The 11139-nt window shown below is 51.7% G+C and overlaps 1 protein-coding gene across 2 annotated transcripts in view; it reads left to right on the top strand.

Annotated features, from left to right (window-relative positions):
• The window catches only part of LZTS1 (leucine zipper tumor suppressor 1), a 59713-nt gene continuing 49800 nt past the window's right edge, over nt 1227-11139 (top strand). The window contains exon 1 of one of the 2 annotated variants that reach the window (XM_001925505.4): nt 1227-1489. The gene's annotated coding sequence lies outside the window, so the exon portion shown is untranslated. Of the gene's footprint in view, nt 1490-1531; nt 3330-11139 lie in introns of those variants that run through there. The other variant, XM_021072721.1, reaches the window with a different exon arrangement.

The raw sequence follows: 11139 nt of genomic DNA, 5'->3' as shown, positions 1-11139 counted from the left end.
CTGGGAATTGTTACCCCCTATTCATGAAGGAAAACACCGAGATATAAGAAGGTTAATGGCACTGGCTCAGTGTCACAGTTGAGCACCAGCGCCTGACTTTTTAGAGCTCGTGCTTTGCTGCCTCCCAGGAAGCCTAGAATTGAGAGTTGGAGTCTTCAGTGTCAAGAACTGGAGGTAATGAGGATCCCTCCAGGGTTTTGAGTAGAGAGGTGGCGGAAACAAAATGGTATGCTTCCCTTCAGGCTGCCTCCCCCTTCTCTACTTATAACCAGAAGTCAGCCACCTCAGTCTTCCCCCTCTGACACTCCCTGGGCAGAACGATGCCTGGTTTTAAAGGATTAGCCTCAGTGCACCCTCCAGACCCCAACCTCATGTGACACCTGGAACTGCACTTAACAGGCCCTTTGTCCAACCAAAGCTTGTAGGTTCAGGTCCCCTCCTAGCTCAAATGCTAGAAAGTGGGAGTACTCTGGCAGCCTAGTGGTTAAGGATTTGGTGTTGTCACTGCTATGGTGCTAGTTATATCCTGGCCTGGGAAATTCCACAGGCTGTGCGTGCAGCCAAAAAAAGGAAAAAAAATGCTTGAAATTGAAATGAGGGTGGTAGAGAAAATGATAGTGTTAGAAAGGTACTGGGAAAGATGACTAACTATAAAAGGCCTCAGCTTCCACCTAAAACTCAGGCCCTGGGAGGGAACTGGAAACGTTTGCTTTTGAATTGTCTTGGGAGTGGGGGTGCCAGTGGTCTGGGCTCCAGTCTGTAACCCTGGCATGGTGAACCAATGCCCCTCTCTGGGCTTCTAGTGTGGACTTCGAACCTAGCAATCAGTCTTTCTGCAGAGTTTGGGGGTTGGAGTGAGGAGATGGTGCTGAGAAAGTGAAACTTGTAAGAAGAAGGGGTGATAAAGAAGGGAGGAAATAAGAAAAGGACAAAAAGAAGGAATTGAAAAAGAGAAAGGGGGGGAGAGAAAGATTGAGCAGATAGGGCTCCCAGGAAGGATCTGTTGTGAGAGTGGAGAGTTGGGGAGCAGGGACCCCTCGCGGGAGGCGGATGCAGAAGAGGAGGAGGTCGAGAGCAGCCGCAGCTGTCAGCTGGGAACAAAGGCCGCGGAGCCGCAAGGACCAGCAGCAGGCCGAGTTTGGCCAATGAGCAGCGCCGGCGCCAGCCCCGCCCAGCCCCGCCCCGGCCCACCATGGCCAATGAGCGATGCCGACCCCGCCCCGCCCGCCCCGCCCTGCCCTCCCGCCCGCCAGCCAGCAGCTCGGGGACCCGCGCGGAGGCCGGCGCGCCGGAGCTGGCGGGCGGGCGCCGGGCGGGCGGCGAGGCCGAAAGTTTCTCTGCCCGCCTAGTCCAGTGAGCCGAAGTCGCAAGCAGCAGAGGGACCCGCCCGGCCCGGAGCTCTGGGAGAAGAGAGTCGGGAGCACATCGAGAAACACACTGAAAAAAAAAAAAAACAAAACCCTCAAGTCAGCCCCAGGCTCAGGGGCAGGTAAGGTGCTGTGGACGAGGGTCTCGCTCCCTCCAAAGAAGGGTCTCCGGCCGCGACAGGGCGCCCGGGCTGCGGGGAATCTGCGCTCCCCACGGCGTGCCAGCGGGTCCGTCGGTCTTTGTCTGTCTGTGCCGTTGTCTGTCCAGGTGTCTTTGTCTCTGCGTGTAACTGTCAGGGTCTCCCCTCTGCCAGGGCGCGTGCGGCTGGTTTGGTCCCAGCCCGGAAGAAAGGATGGTGCGTCCGTCCTTACGTCTTTGTTTCCAGTTTCCTGCAGACGGGTTTTACCTACTTTCAAATCTGATCTGGGGAGGTCCTAGGCGTTGGGTGACACCGATGTCCAGAGCTGAGGAAGCGGGAGGTGTGCGTGTGGGTCTGACAGCTGGGGCGCCGCCACTGAACTTTGCCGTCTGGAACTTTGGAGGTGGGCTGTGTCCACACTGGTGGCGGGGGCTCAGATGCAGTAAGAGGTTTGGATTGTTTCACTGAAGGAATAGGTCACAAGGGTTGAGGTGTATTGGGGGATGAACCTGGGTATTTAAGAGGCCCCCCTGGAGCAATTCAGCCAAAGCAACACACACACACTGTCTCACACCTACACACACACCACATTCACTTCTTCCTCTCACCTACCACAGGCAGCCAACCCCCCACTTTCTCCCCTTCCCTACACACACACACACAGACACACACACACACACACACACACAGCCTTCCACACGCTTAACTCCAGCCTTCCGAGCACACAATTCAGCAGCAATAGGCATCACGATACCAAGGGCTTTCCCTTTTCCACTCCAAGTGGAAAAGATTAAAGTATGGAAGAAATGAGCATTCTGCTCCCTCACAAGTGTGTCAGTCCTAGAAAAGTGCTCCAGACTCAGCTTCCTGGCCCTAAGTCTCCCAGGAACCAGGAGGGCTTTGGGCCCTGAGCATCTGAAGTTTCTGGGTCCTTCCTCTTCCATTCTATCCACACAACCCTGCTGCCATCATCCTGTCTTCTCTGGTCTCTTCGGATGCTGGCCCGCTAGTGAGGAGGTACCAAGCTCTGGAGGGCTCTTGGCAGGAGCTGGACCCGACAGGGGTCTCCTGCTCTGCTGGCGGTGCAGCCTAGTCATGGGAACCAAGATGCCTACCCACAGAGAGGAGCTGTCTGCTTGGTGCTTCTTCCCGCACCAGAGACCCTGGAGAGGAGCCTGTGGGTAGGGGCGAGAGAGGGTTTGTAACCTGAGCTCCCTCTAAGTTCAAAAACAGTTTTCCCTGGGCATGCTGGGGGAAATACAGGTGATGGAAGTATGTGTGTATATGTACCCACACGGAGGTGGGTATCAGAGGCCGCGTTTACAGTAGGCAGGAAGGGTGTTTGCGTTCAAGGGTGGAGGAGAGCAGTCTGTGGGCAGAGGCCTACGCAGTCATCAGGGGTGGCATTCACACCTTGTGTTTATCCACCGCCTTTCTTCTTGAGGCACTTTCTGCCCATCACAGACGTTATCTCATTTGGTATCTCCTTTACCCTCACAACATAACTACCAGGTTGGCATGAAGCACGGCCAACTCTCTGTGTTCTACCAGTGAGAAAGGGAGGCCCGGAGCAGCAGCAGGGCTTTCCCTGAGGTCCACAGCCAATCGGAGCAAAGTCAGGTGTAGCCAGGGGGAGTCCAAGTACACACCAGGGCTCAGCTGGGTAGATGTGAGCCTGGGGCACACTCGCTGTGCTGGAGGTGGGAAAAAACTGGTGGGGAAAGAAGGACATCTCTTGGAAGGCACCAGTGTGTGAGCAAGAGGGATGGGACATTCGAGATGGTTGTTTTAACATTTATGGCAGCCTCTGCGTGCTCACAAGGTAGAACCTGTTTTAATAGCTCAGCTTGTGCATCTCTCTGTCTGTAGGAGGAGTCCCTCATCTGCCCATGTGTGTCGCATTAGATGTGTGTCGGGAAGGGGAGCCGCTCTATAGGTGTGGGTTGGGGAGCACCAAAGCTTTGGGACTGTGTGAAGGAAAGATTTGCTGTGCTGTTTTGAGAAGCCATGTGTCTGCCTGTATGGATGCAGAGGTAAATGGGCTCCAGCTTTGGAAAAACGGTTTTCTAATCCCGAAAATGTATATATATGCCTTTGCACTTATTCAACATCCATTTAATAAATATTCATTGGGTGCTTACAAAATGCAAGGCTCTGGGCCAGAAAGTGAGTCTCCAAAGACAAATGAGGTGACAATGGCAAACCTTTGGTTGTGCAGCTTGCAGACTAGTGTAATACCATTCATTAAGTACCCTGCATGTCCAGGAGTTTTTATTCTTTATCGCCTTTCATTCTCATCACAGGCCCGCAGAGTATGTATGATTATTAGACGAGGAGACATAAATAAGTTTGCCAGGATGGGAGATAGAGAAGTAAGAGTTTGAACTCAGCTCAGCTCAGCCCCTGGCTCTTTCCCCTGGCTCCTGCTACTTTTGAACACATTTCTTCTCTGCGCTCGACTAGCTCCCACTTGCACTTCTGGTTTTAACCATAAGGATCAACTCTTCCAAGAAACCTTCCCCTCTCCTTAAAGTCTGGGTCATGTGCCTTCCTCTGAGTTCCTGCCATCATTCCCTGCTCGCCTGGCTCCTACAGGGCCTGCAAAGTTCCTAGAGGCAGAGATTGTGTCATGAATTCCCAGCTCAGGGTAGTGTGTGGCTGCTGTAAAGAAGCCCTTAGGAAATGAATGTTTAATAAAGTAATGGGAGAGAAAAGAGCTGTCAGAGACTCTTGGTGGGAGCACTTTTCCCAGCCGCACATTTCTGCTTGAGGACACTTTGCTGGCAGGGCCACTGACTTCCCTGCCTCTGTTACTAGGCCAGGCCCTTCAGGGCTTCTTCTGCCTAGACACAGCTTCTCCATTCCAGTTCCTGCCTCCAACAGTTTGGGAGCCTAAAGAAAACCCAGCCTCCACCCACCCTGCCAACCCACGCACTCTATCTCCAGGTCAATCAAGTGAGAGAAGTGCAATTATACCAGTGGGCAGTACTAGGTGTGATCTAGATTGGGGGTTTTAAAATCCTGTGCTTGGAACCCCAGGAGGCAGTGGTTCCAGGGCAATGATGAGGTGTTTCTGAGGTTTGGCCAACAAAAAAGTATGCAACTGCCTGGGGAAATCTTTAGATGATTTACATGGAAGGCCTTTTTGCATTTGCTTTTGAATAGGTCTTTGTGCTGCTCCAGTTTGAAAACCCCTGGTCTGAAATGGACAGCATGGTGGTGCTGTTAGGAGTGTGAAATGCTCCATGTTTGGAGAGGTAATCTGGCTGTGATTTCGCCCAAGGTCACAGGGTTCAGAGTCTGGTGACTCCCTTCCCATGCCCTTTGCACCACCCCGATTTCTCATATCAGGAATTCTCATGCCTTCTCAGGGATCCTTGATGATTTTCATTTTCCTTTCAAAGATCATCCCTCATTATGAAATCCGTGCAAGGTGCTAGGGAAATGGGGATAAACAGAACAGCAAAATTTTAGTTTAAGACTGAAATTTGTGGTGAGGCTTGAAGAGGAAACAGCACACACCAATCCGTGACAAGTAGCATGGAAAACTGGATTGTGCTAACTTTGAACACAGCAGCTGCTCACCAGGAGGGAGGGAAGCTAGAAGACTAGGGTGGAGCAGTATTTATCCCTTCGAGATGAAGGGTAGCGGTAGCAAGGTCATAGCTCCCAGAAGCAAACTGAGAGCTGAGATGAGTCTCTCTCTCTCTCTCCAAGGGGAGCCCCAGGGGGAGCCTGTTCCCTCCTTCTGCCCAGCTTGGCCAGCCACCAAACCAGTCAGAAATGGGGAATGCGAGGTGGGAAGGAACTCACCTCTCAGAACTGCCTCCAGCCCAGTGAGTGTGTAGCTTGGCCTTGGACAGCAAGTGAGTTGGGATGTGTCAGCCAAAGTCAGGTGTGCATAAGTCCAGCTTCTAGCTGCTGTAATGGGTCTCCATCCTGCTTCTCTCACTTTCTTGCTTCCTGCAGGACAGACTCCTGCCGGAAGGCCTAACCATCCCTAAGCTTCCTATGACCATGATTTTAATAGCCCTTTTTATGTGTATAGGACTTTAAAGGGAACGTTATTGGAATTCACCTTGTGGCTCAGTGGAAATGAACCCACTAGTATCCATGAAGATATGGGTTTGATCCCTGGCCGCGCTTATTGGGTCAGGGATCTGGTGTTGCTGTGAGCTATGGTGTAGGTCAACGACGAGTTCAGATCCTGCGTTGTTGTGGCTGTGGTGTAGGCTGGCAGCTGCAGCTCCAATTTGACCTCTAGTCTGGGAACTTCCATATGCCACTGATGCAGCCCTAAAATAATAATAATGAAAATAATAATAATAATAAAGGGAATGTTGTTATTATTATTTACAACTCTGAGAGTCCTTATCCAGTTTGACAGATGAGAAAACTGAGTGAGCCTGTCAGAGATAAAGGAGTTTCACCCAAGATTTTAAGTGGAATATTGGAATTTTTTTTATTACTTAATGAATTTTATTACATTTATAGGTGTCCAACAATCATCACAACTAAATTTTACAGCATGTCCATCCCAAACCCTCAGTACATCCCCCAAGCCCTAAGAATATTGGAATTTGAACCAAGCTGTCCTGACTCCCAACCATTAGGCCTCCTTAAGTGAATGGATTTAACTTCATGAATTGTTGCAAGTATTTAATGTACAGGAAAAAAAAAAGAGATTTTTAAAAATTTTTAAGAACTCAGTTGATTAATATTATACTGCAAGTTTCATGAGAGTTTTAGAGTTCTTTTTCCGTTTTCTGTGTCTCCTTCCCTAAGCACTTGTTATGCATGTAGATTAAGCTCAAAAGATCAACTAGGAAGTATTTGGCATGATGGGATCTGTAGTTGAGACTTACTTTAAGGAATGAAACATTTCTTAGGTTGGTTCTTTCTCTATAGAACTAGTCAGCTCAGAAGGTTGAGTCCATCCCACATTGAAATTATGCAAATTTTGTCTTCACGGAATCTGAATTAATGGCATTCCGTTGGAATACCAAACTTCATTCCATAAAATGTATTTCCGTATTTCCACCTTATCCATATGCAAATAAGTTCCAACTAAAATGAGATTAGCAGTCTCTTCACCGGTAATGGAAGCTTTGTGTGGAAACCAGACTTTGGAGGTGATCACACGTGGAGGCGACCTCCCAGATAAGGAAGGAATTCGATGGAGGGTTGATGGAGAGAGGGTGCAGTGGGGAGACAGGGAAGGTGGAAGAGACAGGATAGAGAGAGAGAGAGAGCGTGAGTGTGTGTGTGTGTGTATGTGTGTGTGTGTGTGTGTGCTCGCGAGCGCACACTAGCACTAATAGCTAAAACTAATTGTCCTAATCAATCCAGCAGAGATGTGATTTTTCTTACTAAGTGACAGGCCAAATTGGTGTCCAAACAGATGTGATGGGGGCTTTGTCCAGTGTCTGAACAAAGGCAGTAAAGAGCTGGCCTTCCCAGATCACCCACAGATTTGCTTCCATACAAGTTTATCACTGTGGGAAAAGATAAACTGCCTTCATGATGGCTTCCAGCAGGTGCACGTGTGTGTGCTCATGCGTGTGCTCATGTGTGCGTGCACGAGCACACACCCCCCATTCATTCCCATCACCTCTCCATCTCCAGCAAGCTCTCTTCTGATACCCACACTCACAGTCACATCCCATAACCCGAATTTTCAGACTCCTGGATGGCAGGTCCTGCAAGCTCCTCGCCTGTGTCCACTTGGGTTGGCCTGTCTCTGGGGCAGGAGCTGCAGTGTGCTTGTGCAGCCCCCCTCCCCGACACCAGAGACCTTCCATTTCCGCCAGGCCCAGGGCAGTCTCTCAAGTTGCCATAGACCTTCCCAGGCCCCAGCATCCACGAGAAGAGGGGCCCCTCAAAGGGTCCAGAGTAGAGCTGAGATCCGGTGTGGGGGGCATGGCTCTGAAGATCATTTGGCGTCTCAGGACCAACCCTGCCCCATGCATGACCTAACCTCGTTGTGCAGACTGCCAGATGGCTGAGGCCATCCCTGCCCCCGGCACCAGGGCAGGGCTGTGCACTTGGCTCCGCTGGTCTGTTGGTTTGGGGGGCATCTTCACTCTCTTTGCTGTTTGCAAAGCTATTTGCTGCTAAATCACCCTCCTCCTGGCACCCTGGACTGCTAAATTGGTCTCAACTTGCTGTACTTCCACCCACCACCTTAGTCATTATTCGCTGGCAGCATTCAGAGAGTGGGTGGAAAGCCGCCGAACATTATATTCCTGCTGAAGAGAGAGAATTGAGCATAGGCCTGCGAGCAAAGGGGAGAGGGAAGGAGGTAAGAGAAAGCGAAGGAGGCAGGGAAGCAAAGCTGGGGCTTGCCAGCACCTGTCCCCAGTGACCCCAGCTACCCTGGGCGGTGGGGCAGTGGGGCGGTGAGCCACCGATGAGTGCGTTCTGGCCCAGGAGGAGGAGCCCCAGGCATTCTAGGGTGAGAGAGTTACACTCACCGCTGGGGTTGCACCTCCCTGGTCGGGAGGGGAAAATGACATCAGCTGTGGGGAGAGAAAGACTCCGTCCTTCACTGGCTCCCTGTTCCTAACATCCTCTAATAGGTACAGTCACACCCCTGAGCATCTGTTCCCATGCCTTAGTACTGAGCTGGTCACCCCTATCCTTCCCCCTGCCTAGATGATAAACTTCCTAAAAGAAAATGAGTTATGCCTCCGGGGTATAGCAACCAGCTCTAGGTACAATCAGGGCTCAGCCCCAGATGGCCGAGACTGATGGTGATGCAGCCCGAGTTGGCCCTTCCCACCCAGCCGTCTCAGCGCTCCCCGTGTCACCCAGGGACCACAGTGTCTGGGATCCCAGGCACACAAGGAGAGGAGGGATAACAGGGCATCTTTTAGGGAGTTCCTGTTGTGGCTCAGCGGGTTATGAACCCGACTAGTATCTGTGAGGACGTGGGTTCTATCCCTGGTGTCTCTCAGTGGGTTAAGGATCCGGTGTTGCCATGAGCTATGGTGTAGGTCGAAGATGTGGCTTGGATCCTGCGTTCCTGTGGCTGTGGTATAAGCCAGCAGCTGAAGCTCCAATTCGACCCCTAGCCTGGGAACGTCCACAGCCTGAAAAAAACAAAACAGGGGACCTTTCAGATCTTGGTCTACTATCTTGGTGAGGAGGCTTCAGGGAGGGAAAGGGTTAATATCACAGAGGAGCAGAAACAGCTAGGGAAGCAGAAACCTAGAGACCTTGTGCCAGGAGCTGAAGTTTCCAGTGATCTCCAGCCCAGGGGATGGGGCTGCCTTGGAGTGTGGGCAGGGCACTGGGGCTGGCAGGGAGGGGGTGGTGGACAGAGTCAGTTTTCATGTCAGACAGCAGAAGAGACAGCATCAGGCAGAACAGAGTGACCTTGACAGGAGGTTCTCTGAGTCACCGATAACATTTGTTCGGTCTCCCAGGCAGAGGTTGGAAGGAGGGACTCAGTGCCAACCCATGTTGGTGTGAAACCTAGTGGACCCCGACCCGGTGGGGGGGCCTTCCCTCCCACCCATTTCTCAAGGAAGATAATGGGGACACCCTGAGCACGAAAGCCTCCACACAGCGAGGGAGGCAGGGACTCTGGGGAACAGCGCTGAGAAGGTCAAGGGGGTCCCAAGTTGGGGAAGGAGCCTCAAGGCTGCTCTTGACCTTCTGCCAGTCGCTAAGAGGCAGCCGGAGGATGCCTGGGCTGTGTCCACCCCAACACCTCAGCTGGGAGGTCAGGGCAGCAGAGTTTCTGAAGGACACTTAAGCACTCAGGGCACCTCCCTGATTTACTGCAACCTTCAGATACTTCAGCCCTGGCTCTTTCTGCCCCTCCCCTCAGCAGGGCATCTCAGCAGTGCACCCGAGCGAGCAGGGAGGGAGGGATTAGTCTGTGCTCACGTCTTGGGGAGACAACCTCCCCCTCCTTGCTGATCAAATTCCCCAGCCCCTACGCCTCAGTGGCGCCAGCAGACAAACCGCATTGCAGGCAGGTGGGGAGAACAAGAGCTGCGGGCAGAGCCCCCAGCCTCCACCTGCACTGGGAAGGGAGGGCTCCACTGAAGGGGCCAGGAAGGAGTCCCAGCTGCCTGCCCACTACCCCCCGCCCCCGCCGGGCTGCAGCTGCCCCGTTCAAAGGCTGGGCACCCACTGCTGCAGGACGGGTAAGGGCAGGATGCTTGGCTTTTCTCCCTCTTCTCTAGCAGGATGACCTGGAGCACCAGGCTCTCAGCCTCCCTGGGCTTCTAGCAGTGCCTCAGCCATCTGCTGACTTAGAAACCTCTCTGGGAGTTCCAGTTGTGGGGCAGCAACATTGAACCTGACTGTTATCCATGAGGATGAGGGTTCAATCCCTGGCCTCGCTCAGTGGGTTAAGGATCCAACATTGCCATGAGCTATGGTGTAGGTTGTAGATGAGGCTCAGATCCCCAGTTGTTGTGGCTGTGGTGTAGGCCGGCAGCTGTAGCTCCGATTCGACCCCTAGCCTGGGAACTTCCATATGCCAGGGGTGTGGCCCTAGAAAGCAAAAAAAGAAAAAAACTTCTCTGGATGAAGGACTGGCTGTATGCTACAGCTGTAACAGGACTTTGAAGGCCAGGGTTCCAGGATTTATCTGGAAACTAAAGAGCCTGCTTTGAAGCGATGCACTGTACTCTCTGCCTTGACACACAGAATCTCAGGGTGGAAAAGATCCTTAAATATCATTCTGTCTCCCTCAAAAATCTTCTTCCTCAAGTCTTTTCTGCTTATCTTCAAGAGCTACTGTTTTAGATCCCAGGAACCCAGTTCATTCTCTTTTAGTTCAATCTTTGAAAGGGATAGAATACTAGGTTCCCGTCAAATACTCCACTGAATCCTGGGGGCATCACTGGCTGATATTGGGGCAGGAGATAGACACATTTTTCAAAATTACTTTACAGGAGTTCCCATTGTGGTTCAGGGGCTTAAGAACTCGACATAGTGTCCATGAGATTGCAGGTTCGATCCCTGGCCTCGCTCAGTGTGTTAAGGATCCGATGTTGCCATAAGTTGTGGCATAGGTCGCAGATGGGGCTTGGATCAGGTGTGGCTGTGGCTGTGGTGTAGACGGCAGCGGCAGCTCCAATTTGACCCTTAGCTTGAGAACTTCCATATGCAGCTGTAAAAAGGAAAAAAAAAATCACTGTACAAAGTCCATGGTCTGAAATGTCTTCTTGGAAAATACAGAATTTGAGAAGGACCCTATGGGTTGGGTGTGATTTGAAGAGATGGAAGGAATGGGTACACAGATAAGGGACCAGAAGTGGCAGGGAAACAGAGGCAAGTTGGGTCAGATTGAGGAGGGCCTTTCGTGCCCCGCTTGGGGTTTTCCTGTGACTTGGCAGGCAGTAGGGAGCCACTGAAGTCCTCACAGGCAGAGGGGTGGTGTGTAACAGGAAGTCAGTCTAGCAGTGGAGTACAGGATGGATTTGAAGTGGAGAGGCTTTCTAGAAATAGCATTATTTATTAGAACACCTTTCTATCCACCTCTCATCTTCTACTTATCAGCACACATTCCCAGAGATCTCACGCAGCCTGGAAACTTGGGGTAGCCAAAGCTTCAAGAAGAGGGAAGTTCTTAGTCCAAGATCAAAAGCTAGGGGTCAATGTGCTGGACTTAG

The sequence above is a fragment of the Sus scrofa genome, chromosome 14 (assembly GCF_000003025.6).
Source record: "Sus scrofa isolate TJ Tabasco breed Duroc chromosome 14, Sscrofa11.1, whole genome shotgun sequence".
In the NCBI taxonomy this organism is placed as follows: domain Eukaryota; kingdom Metazoa; phylum Chordata; class Mammalia; order Artiodactyla; family Suidae; genus Sus; species Sus scrofa.
The sequence above is the reverse complement of the archived record's forward strand: the minus strand, read 5'-3'. Positions and strand labels throughout refer to the sequence as shown.